Raw genomic sequence first — 16,878 nt, 5'->3', positions numbered from 1 at the left:
TGGAAGTGCCTGGCTGGATGCCCTCCTGCTCCGCAGCGCTGCTGCTGCAGACCAAGCACGGCCTCCGGCTCCAGCTCCCTCCAGCCACGTGCCGCCCGGCACCACCGCTGCAGCCTCCGGATCCCCAGGCCCCGAGCTACAGCAGTCTACAGCAGAGCTACAGCAGCATCCGCGGCCTATCGGAAGGCCCCATCCCCGGCATCCGGAGGGCCGGGACCCGACCACCAGCAGGCCGCAGCTCCAGCCTACCAAGAGGCCGCACCCCCGCCCTAGCAGGCCGCCCACCGAAGGCCTGAATCCGCGGCCTACGAACAGACCGAATCCCCGGCGTGTCGGCAGGCCGGCAACATGGAGACCCCACAGCAGACGTCCTCTGAGAGGGGGAGGCCCGTGCGCCGCATCTGCCCGCCGGATCGGCTCAGCCCTAGCTCTCCACGCTGCGGCAGGCGGCGCGGTGTGGCCAAGAAGAAGGCCTCCCCACCATGTGGCCCTGCTGAGGATCATCGCCAAGGGACCGATCGTCGCGGGACCTCTTCTAAAGTACAGAAGAAGATCGATCAGCGTGGGACAAGGCCCGACGCTCCTCGCAGGCAGGGTAAGCTGCACTCCCACGTGCAGGCCCAATTATCTCCTCCCTCCCCAGTCATCAGGTCCCCTTTAAGTTCCCCCCCACAGCTGTATAGCGCCCAGTCACCTGCTCATGTACGTAAAGCCCGCCGCCTCTAGCCTATGTCATCCCCCCCACCCCTGTCTCCCCCAGGTTCACTCCACACCTTTATCCCTACCCAATTTTCTGCTCCTAGCTCCCCTTCCCAGAGAGGTAGCAGATCTCCCAATGCTACCTTGCAGACACTAGATGTCGCTGTAACCCCCCCCCCCCCCCCCCGCACACTTCATCCCACAGGGAGGGTGACCACATGCCCCCATAGCATGCTCAGCGCCGCTCCAGCCGCATAGATGACTATAGGTCCTCTGTGCATTCTCAGGGGCTTTACCACAGTCAAGCGTTTGATTCTGGCTCTGAGTTTTCTCGTGCAGGTTACATCCGGCAGGATTCACACCGAAGTCACCAGACCCACCGTTACAGCGCCTCCCCATGGAGATCGTCATCAATTTCACGAAGGTTCCCGCTATAGAAATTGTCATCACCATCATGTGTCTTCCCGTCACCGATCAAGCTCCCACCATAGAGATCATCATCATATCTCCTCCCGTCACCATACGCATCAGCCTAGATATATAGGATCATCTCGCAGTGGCTCCAGTAGAAGGTCTCCACATCGTCACCAGCAGCCTTCTCGCAGTCATCAGTCTTCTTCCAGCAGACCATCGCACCGAAGATCCAGCAAGAGATCACCGCAGCCGCATCAGCCAGAAATACCTCAGCAGCCTGCCTCACAAGACCAGCCTCAGCCTGCCGCGCAAGATCAAGCTCAGACTCCGCTCGTCAACCCGTCATCTCATGCTACAGCAGTGAACAGTGAGTTCAGCGGTCTCCCCTAGGGGGCAGCCATTACCTCCTCACACAACACCAACAACGCTAACATCATCTCATCTCTGAAGTCCTTTATTTCACATTTAGAGCGCACACAGAACACTTCAGAAGGGACGGGGTTATCCCAGGTAGACGCTAGCTTAGGGGCAGGTACCACATTTAGGGACACCATGTTCTGCGGTGTCGCTCCTTTAGGTACCTCCGTTTCAGAGGACCTGAAGAATAAAATTTTCAGGGGCGAATACGTGGACATATGGTCTCTGCTAAATGTTGATCACATTTCGGTAGATAAGGAAAGATCGTTTGAAAAGGGTAACGAAAAGAAATTGAAAGTTTCAAAAACCTTACATAATTGGCTACTGGTCTTTGCAATTTTAGGGTCCATAATAACACAAAAATCCCCGGCCTCTGCCCCTGATCTTTTCGTGTATCTGGACACTATCCTTAACGCATTCAAACTTCACATGGGTAGTGCGTGGTGGAGGTACAACGAGGAATTTCGTCGTAACCTCCCCCTAAGCCCCGGAATAGGTTGGGCCTCTAAGGCCACTGATGTCTGGATTCAGCTTATCTTAGCACAACGGTCGCAATGCCCCTTTCTCCCCTCCGCAGGGACGTCCCAGCAATCCGTCCCAGCGGTGCAAAAGCCATCCGGAGCATGTTGGCTCTATAATGAGGGCCACTGCAGGTTCTACGCCTCGTGCAAATTTAGACACGATTGTTCAATCTGCGGCGGCAATCATACGGCCTTGCGCTGCTATCGCCGGAATAAGAGCACCGTCGGTAATGCCCCTTCTCAACCCCCGAACGCCGGTGAACGCCAACAGGTTAAGCCCTTGGCTAAATCTTTACCCCAAGAAGCAGGAAGCAAAGCTTCTTGAATCAGGTTTTCGGTATGGTTTTTACATCCCCCATCAGCCCTCCACAACTTTAACTAAATCCATTAACCTCATCTAGGTAAAAGAGAATCCTTCACTAGCCTTAGAAAAAGTCTCTAAAGAAGTGCAATTAGGCAGGATGGCCGGCCCTTTCGTTGATCCCCCCTTCGTAAACCTTCGAGTTTCCCCCTTGGGTTTGGTCCCGAAGAAGGAAATCTAACAAATTTAGGCTGATTCATCACCTCTCATTCCCAAAAGGTTCATCAGTTAATGATGCCATATCAAAGGAAGACACAGCTGTATCTTATGTCTCCTTTGATAGGGCCGTTGATTTGGTGAGACAAGCAGGCCCAGGAGCCTTGCTAGCTAAATCTGATATTAAATCTGCATTTCAGCGTCTTTCGGTCCATCCTACCTGCTTCCATCTGCTTAGGTGTTACCTGGAGGGTTGTTACTACTTCGACATGTGCCTCCCCATGGGCTGCTCCATTTCGTGCTAATATTTTGAAGTTTTCAGCACGTTTTTGGAGTGGTTTATCGGGTATGAGACAGGTATTTTTTCGATGACCCATTACCTGGACGATTTTTTGTTTGTTGGGCAGAGGGATTCCGATACATGCTCCTTTCTCTTACGCAGTTTTACAACTCTCATGGAGTATGTCGGGGTCCCTTTGTCTGCGGACAAGACGGTCGGTCCGGTGTCAAATTTATCAATTTTGGGTATTGAACTAGACACCTCTTCCATGTCCTTTAGATTACCAATGGAAAAAATCACCCGCCTATGCCGATTACATGCTAAGTAAAAGTAAAGCCACCCTCCATCAATTCCAGGTCCTACTGGGCTTACTCAATTTTGCGTGTAGAGTTATTCCCGTGGGCCGTGCTTTTTCGCACCGCCTCTCGTTAGCCACGAAAGGCACTCTTCAACCTAACCACTTCATTAGGATTACCAGCCCCCTGAGACACGATTTGCAAATTTGGCAGGTATTCTTACAAGATTTTAATGGTTCCGGTATCCTACAGGATGCAGAAACGGACAGTTGTTCCCTGAATTTATTTACCGCAGCCTCTGCCAACGAAGGCCTCGCTACCATTTGGCACAATAGCTGGTGCAGCGAAGCCTGGTCGCCATCTTGGCGTAAAACAGGTTTACTTGCCAATTGCACGAATTTAAGTTAGGTCACTGGAAGATGAGCAGGAGGATGATGATAGGTAAAAGGGGACATCATCCCCACTAGCTGACTCGGTGTCAGAGGCCGGCATGTTGTATGTCTCCAACAAGGTGTGCGTCTTCTGAGGCACTGCACACAAATAAATAAGTGTGCAACAGAAAAAAACTAGAGAACATACACGGACAAGCCGCACAGATGGCACACACAAAAAATAGATAAGTGCACCCAACTACGGGTACACCTACGGCGCTCTGTAAAAAAATAATACCAGGCACCAAAAAAAAACCTATGTGCACCCCGCAAAAAGGCACTACTCATGCACCTAGCTTGCCCTAAGACAACCTAACTACCGCTAAAGATACTATGCATCGCTATTCACACGGCGCACTGAAAACTGCGTACATTGCAGAACAACGCTACCACAGCGCACTGAAAAGTAGGGATCAATAGAGATAAGATAGGAAAAATGTTTTTTGGTGCACACAGTAACGCTCTGCTCATCTCTCCAGCGGTACCAAATCAAAATGGTGCCACTAGAGGAAGGAGCTAAAAACACATTTTTTAGCCCAAAAACGCTGCAATTGGCCAGTCAGGATATTAGCTCTGCATGTAACTGTAATGTGAAGGTTATTTCGATAAATGAATGAACAAATAAAAATAGATCTAGATATAAAAATAAATACAAATATAAAGATCAATATAAATATAGGTGTCGATATAAAAACATGAATGTAAATATAGATATGGCTACAGATGTCAATGTAAACACATGAATGTGAATATAGAAATGGCTATTAAATATACGTGTATAGGGCTGATGCATAATCATAATGACAAATAATCAAAAGTTGGTCCATAGGAGAGGTAAATAAACGGATAAATATATAAATAGATAAATGAATGAAAGAATTCATCCAACAATAAATAAATACACACATCGCTCAAAGGGCACCAACATATATATATATATATATATATATATATATATATATATATATATATATACAGACGGTCCCCTACTTAAGAACACTCGACTTACATACGACCCCTAGTTACAAATGGACCTCTGGATATTGGTAATTTATTGTACTTTGGTCCTAGGCTACAATGGCTACAATGATCACCTGTACAGGTGTCTGTAATGAAGCTTTACTGTTAATATTGATTCTTATGACAACCCAACATTTTTTAAATCCAATTGTCACAGAGACCAAAAAATTTCTGGCTGGGATTACAATGATAAAATATACAGTTCCGACTTACATACAAATTCAACTTAAGAACAAAACTACAGACCCTATCTTGTATGTAACCCGGGGACTGTCTGTATATATACACTCACCGGCCACTTTATTAGGTACACCTGTCCAACTGCTCGTTAACACTTAATTTCTAATCAGCCAATCACATGGCGGCAACTCAGTGCATTTAGGCATGTAGACATGGTCAAGACAATCTCCTGCAGTTCAAACCGAGCATCAATATGGGGAAGAAAGGTGATTTGAGTGCCTTTGAACGTGGCATGGTTGTTGGTGCCAGAAGGGCTGGGCTGGTCTGAGTATTTCAGAAACTGCTGATCTACTGGGATTTTCACACACAACCATCTCTAGGGTTTACAGAGAATGGTCCGAAAAAGAAAAAACATCCAGTGAGCGGCAGTTCTGTGGGCGGAAATGCCATGTTGATGCCAGAGGTCAGAGGAGAATGGGCAGACTGGTTCGAGCTGATAGAAGGGCAACAGTGACTCAAATCGCCACCCGTTACAACCAAGGTAGGCAGAAGAGCATCTCTGAACGCACAGTACATCGAACTTTGAGGCAGATGGGCTACAGCAGCAGAAGATCACACCGGGTGCCACTCCTTTCAGCTAAGAACAGGAAACTGAGGCTACAATTTGCACAAGCTCATCGAAATGGGACAGTGGAAGATTGGAAAAACGTTGCCTGGTCTGATGAGTCTCGATTTCTGCTGTGACATTCGGATGGTAGGGTCAGAATTTGGCGTCAACAACATGAAAGCATGGATCCATCCTGCCTTGTATCAACGGTTCAGGCTGGTGGTGGTGGTGTCATGGTGTGGGGAATATTTTCTTGGCACTCTTTGGGCCCCTTGGTACCAATTGAGCATCGTTGCAACGCCACAGCCTACCTGAGTATTGTTGCTGACCATGTCCATCCCTTTATGACCACAAAGTACCCAACATGTGATGGCTACTTTCAGCAAGATAATGCGCCATGTCATAAAGCTGGAATCATCTCAGACTGGTTTCTTGAACATGACAATGAGGTCACTGTACTCAAATGGCCTCCACAGTCACCAGATCTCAATCCAATAGAGCATCTTTGGGATGTGGTGGAACGGGAGATTCGCATCATGACTGCCCAAATAAAATAAAACCATGAACCACCGGGAGCTCAGGCCCCTTTAACCTTAAACCAATATTCGCCGATAAATAAACACACAGAGACTTGTATTAACGTTAAACATATGTGGGTTGACAAGAGGGTCGGCCACAGCTTTATATATTATTATTATAATAAACATCTTGTATTTTTTTTATATTATTTTTTGTATTATTTAAAACATAACTTGACAGGTAACAAATTTAAACAAACAAAGAGCAACCAAACCCCTCCCACCTGTATGCCTGCCAGCCAATGGGCATGTAGGCCAAATAACCCAACTAACCGCCAGCTGTGACAAAAGCAAAGCCGAAAATACCGTAAACAAAGGGAGGGCGGGTGGGAAACGCAATCCAGAAAGAGGGTGAGTGACGTCTGCAGCCCCTATTTAAGCTATGCTCACTTCCTGTACCACCCACGACACAAGCCCGCCCCTAGTCACGTAGCCCCCACCTCCCTGGAATACGCAGGGAGACAGAAAGGAAAGGGAAAAAACCACCTTAGTTAAAGAAGGGCCTATTCCTGTACATAGAACCCCGCTAACTAAAAACCCCTTTGTGCAGTCATTAGCCCAACGGCTATACGCCTCCGGGCTTGCAAGACTGCCCAAATAAAATAAAACCATGAACCACCGGGAGCTCAGGCCCCTTTAACCTTAAACCAATATTCGCCGATAAATAAACACACAGAGACTTGTATTAACGTTAAACATATGTGGGTTGACGTGAGGGTCGGCCACAGCTTTATATATTATTATTATAATAAACATCTTGTATTTTTTTTATATTATTTTTTGTATTATTTAAAACATAACTTGACAGGTAACAAATTTAAACAAACAAAGAGCAACCAAACCCCTCCCACCTGTATGCCTGCCAGCCAATGGGCATGTAGGCCAAATAACCCAACTAACCGTCAGCTGTGACAAAAGCAAAGCCGAAAATACCGTAAACAAAGGGAGGGCGGGTGGGAAACGCAATCCAGAAAGAGGGTGAGTGACGTCTGCAGCCCCTATTTAAGCTATGCTCACTTCCTGTACCACCCACGACACAAGCCCGCCCCTAGTCACGTAGCCCCCACCTCCCTGGAATACGCAGGGAGACAGAAAGGAAAGGGAAAAAACCACCTTAGTTAAAGAAGGGCCTATTCCTGTACATAGAACCCCGCTAACTAAAAACCCCTTTGTGCAGTCATTAGCCCAAGAGCTATACGCCTCCGGGCTTGCAAGACTGCCCAAATAAAATAAAACCATGAACCACCGGGAGCTCAGGCCCCTTTAACCTTAAACCAATATTCGCCGATAAATAAACACACAGAGACTTGTATTAACGTTAAACATATGTGGGTTGACGTGAGGGTCGGCCACAGCTTTATATATTATTATTATAATAAACATCTTGTATTTTTTTTATATTATTTTTTGTATTATTTAAAACATAACTTGACAGGTAACAAATTTAAACAAACAAAGAGCAACCAAACCCCTCCCACCTGTATGCCTGCCAGCCAATGGGCATGCAGGCCAAATAACCCAACTAACCGCCAAGAAGGAGGTCGAGTACCACCTACACGACCCTCCGACCCCCAGACAACCAAAACAGAGCCCTCTCGATTCCATCCTGCAACCCGGACAAAAATATATCCAGGCCGATGTCCGTAAGATGGACCCCGTCGGCCAACAGCAAACAGCTGTTATCCCCTTCTAATTGCCTGTGGCGAATAACAACGCCACCTCTGGCCCGAACAAACCTGGACACCCGGGTATTCAGCAACCTCCGCCCTCTTTCAATAGCCGCCACATCCCGGGCACCTTCCCACACAGCCCTCGGAATAATTTCCGACCATACCAGCACCAGCTGCCCAAAATACGAAGCAAACCGCTCCAGGTCAGATTGGATGAGGGCTATCAGCTCACTTAAACGGACGTGGCAGAGATTGTTGCCCCCGAGGTGAATGACCAAAACCGTCGGGACCGGAGGACGACGGCTGATCTCCACGACCTCTGGGAGAGCCTGCAACCAGCGCAGGCCGCGGAGACCACGCCAGAAGACGTCGACGTCATAGAAACCCAACGCTCTTCCACCCGGGCGAACCTGGGCCCGATGCTCAGCCCAATACACGTATGAATGGCCGATCAGCCACACTGCCGGACGAGGACCTGGAAGAGAGAAAACGTTATCACAAAAGCAAATCAGGACGAACATATCCCGCAAAACAGTTGGAACGCCATCTCCCAATGCGCTGCACATCCCCGTCGGACAAACCCAACTCACTAGCCGTGGTCGCCGCCCCAATACGAAAGGAATGGGTCCCATACTCAGCCGAGGGAAGCCCCACCGCCTCCAGGGCTTTCTTAAACACCGAAGCAAATTGAAACCGAGTCAAAGGAGAAGAATCCCTGTGAACCAGGAACTGTTCACCCCCAACACGTCTAGCTAGATACGCAGATACAGCGGACACAGGGCAGGCCTCGCCGTCAAAGGGACGCAATGATACCCAACAACCCCGCCCCCATATATCCGTTTTAGAGCGACGAAGCCTAAAGCGCAAACCAGTATTCGACAGAACCACATCCTCCATAAGCAATCCACCAGGACGCGTAGCGCTCGGCGCCACCAACTCCAATACACGCAAGGCACCAAAAAACGCAAGGATAAACGCTGCCCGAAACAACAACACTTCAAAATCATCCAAGCACACCGAGGGAAGGGAGGCTAACAAGCGAAGCAAAATAGAAAAAGAAACCGGGCTACGAGAATCGCACCGCTTGGAACCTTTCTTCCAACCTTTCAAAACCTGCCGGACGAAAAAACACTTAGTCACGTCCTGCCACCCAAACAACTTAAAAAAGAAAGCCAAACCCGTAAGCCGACGCTGCGCTACCAACCCCAAAGCCCCTTGCAAGCGCAAGCTATCCAAATACTGCAGCGTCACCGTCAATATCTGGCCGGGATCACCGCCACACACCCGTTCCCCCGCAAACCCACACCAATCCCGCCATGCTTTACCATACGCCGTCCACGTAGAAGGGGCCACCGACGACCTTACGAGCGGGACCAGCTGGCCTCCATCACGGTCCAAAGAGAACCCGGACAAGGGGTCCCCTGCAATTCTGCTGACGGACACAACTCCCGAAAAACCTGCCAACGAAAACGAGATTAAGCATCAGCCGCTGTATTCTCAACCCCGGGGACATGGCGGGCCCTAAAAGAAATATTGTGCTGAAGGCAGCGGAGCACCAATCTACGCAGCAGCACCAAAACTGGCAGGGAGGAAGAAGAAAGATTGTTAATCGCATGCACAACACTCAAATTATCAGTCCAGAACACGATAGATTTAGCAGACATGGAAGCCCCCCACAATTCGACTGCCACTGCGATAGGGAAGAGTTCGAGAAGGGTGAGATTTCCGCACCAGCCCCGATCGCGCCAGGAAGGAGGCCACGCGTCAGCGCACCAGGCCGAACCAAAAATAGCACCGAAACCCAGCCCCCCGGAGGCGTCCGTAAACAGCTGGAGATCCGAGCTGGATTCCGGAGTTGACCGCCAGCAAGTGTGCCCGTTGTAGTCAGCAAGGAATAACTCCCACACACGCATATCGTCTTTAATCTGCCTGGTGATACGGACCCTGTGATGGGGGGAATTGGCCCCCACCATCGCCAGCGACAATCTCCTCGAAAAAACTCGACCCATGGGCATAATACGACAGGCAAAAACTAACAGGCCTAACAATGATTGCACCTGACGCAGCCGCAATTTTTTGGCACCCAGGCAATCCGCAATAGCATTACGCAGCTTCTGTAATTTATCCTCAGGGAGACGGAACTCCATAGCCACCGAATCGATTTCTATACCCAAAAAGGACAAAACCGTACAGGGTCCCACCGTCTTTTCTGCCGAGAGGGGAACCCCAAAGCGCTGCGCCAAAAACTTAAAAGAGCTAAGCAGAAAATCGCAATGGGAGGAGCCACCCGGACCAACAAATAAAAAATCGTCCAAGTAATGGGTAACCAATGAGGAGGACGTTTCACGAAGAAGAACCCATTCCAAAAAGGTGCTAAAAACCTCAAAATAATAACATGAGATAGAGCACCCCATCGGAAGGCACATGTCGTAATAAAAGGCGTCATCCAACTGGCAACCCAATAAGTGGAAGCAATCAGCGTGCACCGGCAGCAAGCGAAATGCGGATTCAATATCGGACTTAGCCATAAGGGCCCCGGAGCCGGCCTTGCGAACCAACTCAACAGCTCTGTCAAAGGACACGTAAGACACCGATATCAAATCCTTGGAGATTCCGTCATTAACCGAAGACCCTGCGGGATAAGACAGATGGTGGATCAATCTAAATTTACCAGCCTCCTTCTTGGGAACCACTCCCAAAGGGGAAACCCGCAAATTGGGAAAAGGGAGGACGTGAAAGGGGCCCGCCATGCGGCCCAGCTCCACCTCCTTCCTTACTTTGTCCCTAGCCACATCTGGAAATTCCCGAACAGACTTCAGGTTCCTGGAAAATGACGGAAAATCCCGAGGCGCGAAGGGGATGAAAAAAACAAAAGAAAAACCTGTTCTAAGAAGGGCGGCTTCCGCCTTCCTGGGATACAGTTCTAGCCACGGCAACATCTCTAGCACGCGCACCGGAGTCCTCTGCGCGACTACCACCTTGAGATCGCGACGGGACTGCCACCGGACGGGAACAGCGGATCGCGGAATGGGTACCCCCACAATTGGAGCACTCATGCCGGAATTTACATGCGCCGTAGAAGCGGCAGTGGCCCTCGTTAAACATCCAGCATGTCCCGGACCTGCGAGCCGCCCCCGCCCCGAGGGAAGCCCCTGGAGTGGATGAAGAGGAGGAGGAGGAGGCGGCCCCGAGAAAGGGCCTCGGCGTTGTCATGAGCCTAAGCCAAACATCGGTCGCCTTAGTGTCCCAACCAACATCAGGACGCTGGGCCAACCTCCTCCTGAACTCCTCATCATACTTCCACCATGCAGACCCCCCGTGAGTGCGGAAAGCACTAAAAATCATGTCTAAATACACAAACAACTGCGGAGACCTATCAGGGAACTTCTGTGACAGCACACAACCCAGCACGGCGAAAGCCTGCACCCAATTGTTAAAGGTCTTCGCCACCCTGGGTTTCCTCTCCACCCCCCGTTCAAAACGGCGCTCCTTGTCCACAGTCACCGAATCCGTGGACACCAGGGACCAAATATCAATATAATCATTCCGCAAAATCTTATCCCTGGTATCCTCGGACAGGCGAGTGCCGAGAAGAGAGACCCCACAGAAATAGGTATCCCTAAAAGCTGGAATAGAGGGAGTAAACGTCGAAGTGGAGGCCTCGGCCACTGACTTCCCTGTTGGAGGAGGCAACACCCCAGCCGAAGCTGAGGGCGCCGCCCCCAAGAGAGAACGCACAGAAGCAAGTAAAGCAGAATCGGACACCGTCCCACCCCAAGCCTGCAGGCAGGCGGACTCACCAGGCGGAGCAGCAGACGACGGCGGAGCCACCGGAACAGCAGGAACCGGAGTCACCAGGGGAGTAGAAGCGGCAGGAGGCGCCGACACAGCAACCGCCCGAGACGAAACCGTAGAGCCGTGATGAGAGCGGCGACTGCGCTGGCTGCGGCGATGGCGGTGCACCGGGCGACTGCTGCGTCGGCGAGGCTCAGCCGATGCCATGGAGGAAGCCGAAGCGCCAGAGGACCTAGAATAGAAGGAGGAAAGAGAGCCATGCCTGTCCCTCGAGCAACGCCGCTTGCGCCGTACGGATGGGGAACGGGAGGCAGTGCGCCGCCTGGAGACGCCTGAACTGCCGCTGCGCCGAGAGCTAGCCCCAGAGAAAACCGATGAGGCCCGGGACGCATCATCAGGGACAAGGTACCCAGGGCCCAAGTCCCCGGAGAGCATGGGCCCTACCAAGGGGGCGGGAACCACCAACTGTCCCGAAGACAGCGGCTCTGGCTCCGCCCCCAGCGGTGCCTCATCGGGCCCGCTATCAAAATCCGAGGGGGAGGACAGTGGAGGGGAGGCATCATGTTCGGCGGTGCCGCAGGCACCGCCACTAGCCAGCTGGGCAGGGGGCTGGGGGCCAAAGGTAGCAGCAGCCTGACCCCTGCCCAGTGGCACTGTGTGAGGGGGAGGGGCCTGAGGCACCGGGACGGGAGGCTGGGGGCCATGATGTACTGCAGCCACACTCCCGCCCGGCGCCAGCACTCTGGAGCGGGACGAGGCGGAGAACGGAGCAGGGGGCTGGAGGATGACGTCAGCTGCAGCCGAACCCCTGCTCCGACCGCTGGGGGAAGAGGAGCGAGCGGCAGCGCGCGCACGGGGAGCGCGCGCTGCTGCAGACAGCACAGGTACAGCGGGGAGAGGGGGAGGAGGAGGGGGGCGCCGAGCAGCAGCACGCGCTGCTGAGAGACCCGGCTCAGCGCGCGGCGGGGGTGGAGGGGGAGGGAGACGCCGAGCGGCCGACGAAGCCCGCGATCCCGCCGATGCCCGGGACGCGGTGGAGCGCGACCGGCCTGACCGGCGCCGCGACTCCCCGCCCGCTGACAGCTCCGGCCGCAGCACGGGGGAGGGCCCCCGACCGGCCACTTGTACAACTGCCACCACGGCCGGAGCCGCGGTGGCGCCCAAAGCAGAGCGGGGGACAGAGGGAGCAGAGCGGGGACGCGTGGCCACCGACGCAGAGGGGGAAAGCCGGCTGGGCGGCCGCGACAGCCTACCGGACCGACGCTGCTGCGAGGGAGCAGGCATCTCAGAGGACCCAGAGGAGGCCTCCTCCAGGAGGGCCTGTAGCCAGGAGGACCCTTCGGCCCGAATTCTTTGCCGAACAGCCTCGTCAGACATGCTGCCAGAAAACGCAATCCAGAAAGAGGGTGAGTGACGTCTGCAGCCCAATATTTAAGCTATGCTCACTTCCTGTACCACCCACGACACAAGCCCGCCCCTAGTCACGTAGCCCCCACCTCCCTGGAATACGCAGGGAGACAGAAAGGAAAGGGAAAAAACCACCTTAGTTAAAGAAGGGCCTATTCCTGTACATAGAACCCCGCTAACTAAAAACCCCTTTGTGCAGTCATTAGCCCAACGGCTATACGCCTCCGGGCTTGCAAGGATGTGCAGCCGACAAATCTGCGGCAACTGTGTGATGCCATCATGTCAATATGGACCAAAATCTATGAGGAATGCTTCCAGCACCTTGTTGAGTCTATGCCACGAAGAATTGAGGCAGTTCTGAAGGCAAAAGGGGGTCCAACCCGTTACTAGCATGGTGTACCTAATAAAGTGGCCGGTGAGTGTATATATATATACCAAGGGGCAATAGGATACAGTGACTAGAGGAGAACTGAAATACATAGGAATCAAAAGTAGTAGGAAATGGTAGAAAATGGGGCATCATTTCCTTGTAAAGGGCTCATACCTGAGAGCTTAGGTGCTGTCAGACTTGCCAGAGCTGTCGCTGGTTGCTTCTGGCGTTTGTCTCTTTAAGAGCAAGTGGTGGGGGAGCGGCCGGTGCCAGTCCAGAGGTGTGCGCATGCGCAGTTCACTCATGGAACCTAAAAGATTTCTGCCGAGTGGGTGGCGACAGGTAGGCAGAGCGAGCGCAGTGTGATGCCCGGCTCTGTCCTGATGCCGACTCGCGGACCTGTGTGATCGTAGTAGAGGATAGAAATTATGAGAACTTATGAGAACAACTGGCGTTAGATGGAGGGGGGGGGGGAATAAAATGTACAGAACGGTGTGAGATGAATATGAAATGATATAAAATAAAAATGAAAAGAGGGGAGAGATTGATATAAATGGCAATACATGATTGAGAAGATGGGGAAATGGATAATTAATTAATGATACCCATAAATGAGAAAAATTGGGAATGAGCATGGGCAGTATATAAAGTGCAGAGATGCCTATATGATTAAACAAAGAAAAAATATGGGAATAGAGAGAATATGGAGAGAAAGGATCTCCTACTACCCAAAACGAAACAAACCAAACAAAACCGCATACCCTTTGTATCCACTTATACTGAAATAAGTGGTGACATAGGAAAGATTATCCATAAGAATTGGCATATCCTTGCTGATGCGTTTCCAACAATCCCAGAATTTAAAGTCCCACCCCTTCTATCTTACAGACGCACCCCGAGTCTGAGAGACAAGTTAGTTAGGGCTGATGTGGGTACAAAAAAGAAAGAAAGGCAGACTTTTCTGGCCCCTCAAAAGAAAGGCAGCTTTCCTTGCAGGCAATGTGTAAACTGCACTATGATGCTAAAAGGAGAAAAATTCACACACCCAATAACTAACACCACGTATGAAATTAAAGGGGTTGTCTGAGAGTTATGAAAATTAACTAAAGGTGGCCGGAGGGGGCTGCTTAAAAAAATAAAGAACTACTTACCTTCCGATGTTGCTCCGGTCCGGGCGCCATGTAAACAAACATGGCCGCCGGAGCAGCGCTGGACTCCGCTTCTGGCCAGATCCGACAACCTTGCGGCCCGCATTCACAATGCTGTGAATAGGGACAGGTAGGCATGCCCGGTCATGGCCGGCCGGAAGCTGAGTCCAGCGCTGCTCCGGCGGCCATGTTTGCCTACATGGCCACCCGGACAGGAGCGTCAGCAGCGCGGGGCACCCACAGGGCGCCGGAAGATAAGTAGTTCTTTATTTTTTTAAGCAGCCCCCTCCGGCCACCTTTAGTTAATTTTCATAGCTCTCGGACAACCCCTTTAAGCACTATCTTACGTGTAATTCGGATCACGTCATTTATCTGTTGCAGTGCCCATGTAATCTATGGTATATTGGTGAGACGACCCTCGATTTTAAGACCCGGATTAATCAACATAGGTACACTATTAGGGCTGGCAGAAAGGATCTCCCGGTTCCTAAACATTTTTCTGATTGCAAACATAGAGAGGGACAATTGAGGTTTCACCTAATAGACAGAATCCCAGGGATAGGATAGGATGAAACTTTTGAAAAAACGAGAATTAGAGTGGATCTATAAGTTAAATACATTGAAACCCAATGGGTTAGACGTTGATTTCAAAATAAGTGGAATTTTTTGAATCCTGGTTTGCCTCTTTTACTACTCCAATTCCTTGACAAAAATAATCTTCTATGTGGGTTTTTGTGATTTTACATACGATACTAACCGTAATTTTCTTTTTTTCTATAGATCACTTTCTCACGATTGCACTTTGTCACGTACACAATATTGGTGGACACCGTCTGTGGACTCCTCCTATGGCTCCTCTGCTAAAAAATGTTTGTTATTTGCATAGTTTAATAAAAGGTTTATTTATGATAATTTTGGCTCCTGATTAACTCATGCCAAGGTTATTGGTGTTGTAGATCCATAATGACTATGATCACATATTGACTACTTATCTTGGTGGATGGAGACTGGACCGACTACCACTTGGACTGTAATTAGGACGTTGCAGCCTATATATTTAGCAGTCTTTATAATATACAGATTGGACGTTGCTACTTTATGTCTTTTTAGGTGTATACTGACCACTAGGGCTTTCCTTAGTTCACTAGTGGGGGAGAGCACAACGATAATTGTGGTTGGTGATGGGGACATCGCCACAGCTGATTGGGGTGCTTCTCCCTTCTTGCAGGGTGTGTGTTCTCCTTGAATACACCCTGTGTGAGTGCCCCACGTTATTTGTGACAGATTGACTTTTTTGGCTTTGTGCTGAGTTTATAGCCCATACTTTGTGGTTAGTTGCCTGCCTACCTATACTCGATGTGTACCTTTGATATCTGTACTGCATTTCATCGCTATCTAAAAGGTCATATCTAGGCCATACTGCTTAAAAGTTTTCAGCTGCTGGACTCCTGTTTACATGTTTATGTATTTAGAGACATGTGTCACATTTTTATCGTAAACGGAGGTTTACAAAATGAACTTCCCTTACTTTAAATGACGGTCCCGGACGTTCAGACCTATGGTGCGCATGCGCCACAATCTCCTATGCCCATCCACATTATCCTTACATAAGATGGCGGCATCAGTAGTGAGTTGTACTGATTCGCATGCGTGACATGCACAATAGAGGATCTGCACGCCACTACCTCTTACTGACATGTGCACTAGCGTCTGTAGGACGCGGCTAGCGTTTTGTCTATGAACAACATGGCCAGGAGGAGGTTCCTTTACAGGTGACTTATTACACGATAATCTATGTAAATTATGTCTGTATGGTAATCGATCACTTGATCGCAATCCTACTATTCATTAGTCACATGAAGGTTTTACTGTTTCTCATTCACACCTATTACCTCATAAAATACTCTATATATAATGTGAGGTAATTATATCATGACCCATCATTACCTGTGAGGAGTCATTTATATCATTGTCCTGGTGACTGATGAAAGACGTGGAGGCTGGAGCCATTGTTATGGTCTCGGCCTATGACGGTTGTTATGGTCTCGGCCTATGACGGTCTATGGAGCCATTGCTATGGTCTTGGCCTGTAACATTGTATGGAGCCATTGTAATGGCCCCGGGCTATCACGATGTATGAAGCCATTGTTATGGTCTTGGCCTGTGACATTGTATGGAGCCATTGCTATGGCCTAGCCTATCACAGTGTATGGAAAAATTGTTATGGTCTTGGCCTATGACTGTGTATTGAACCATTTTTATGGTCTTGGCCTATGACTGTGTATGAAACCATTGTTTTGGTCTCGGCCTATGACAGTGTATGGAGCCATTGTAATGGTCCCGGCCTATGACATTGTTTGGAGCCATTCTTATGGCCTAGCCTATCACGGTGTATGGAGCCATTGTTATGGTCTCGGCCTATGACTGTGTATGGAGCCATTGTTATGGTCTTGGCCTATGACGGTTTATGAAGCCATTGTTTTGGTCTCAGCCTATGACAATGTATGGAGTCATTGTTTTGTTCCCAG

Source organism: Engystomops pustulosus, chromosome 9 (genome assembly GCF_040894005.1).
Source record: "Engystomops pustulosus chromosome 9, aEngPut4.maternal, whole genome shotgun sequence".
NCBI lineage: Eukaryota > Metazoa > Chordata > Amphibia > Anura > Leptodactylidae > Engystomops > Engystomops pustulosus.
Note: the sequence above shows the minus strand (reverse complement) of the source record.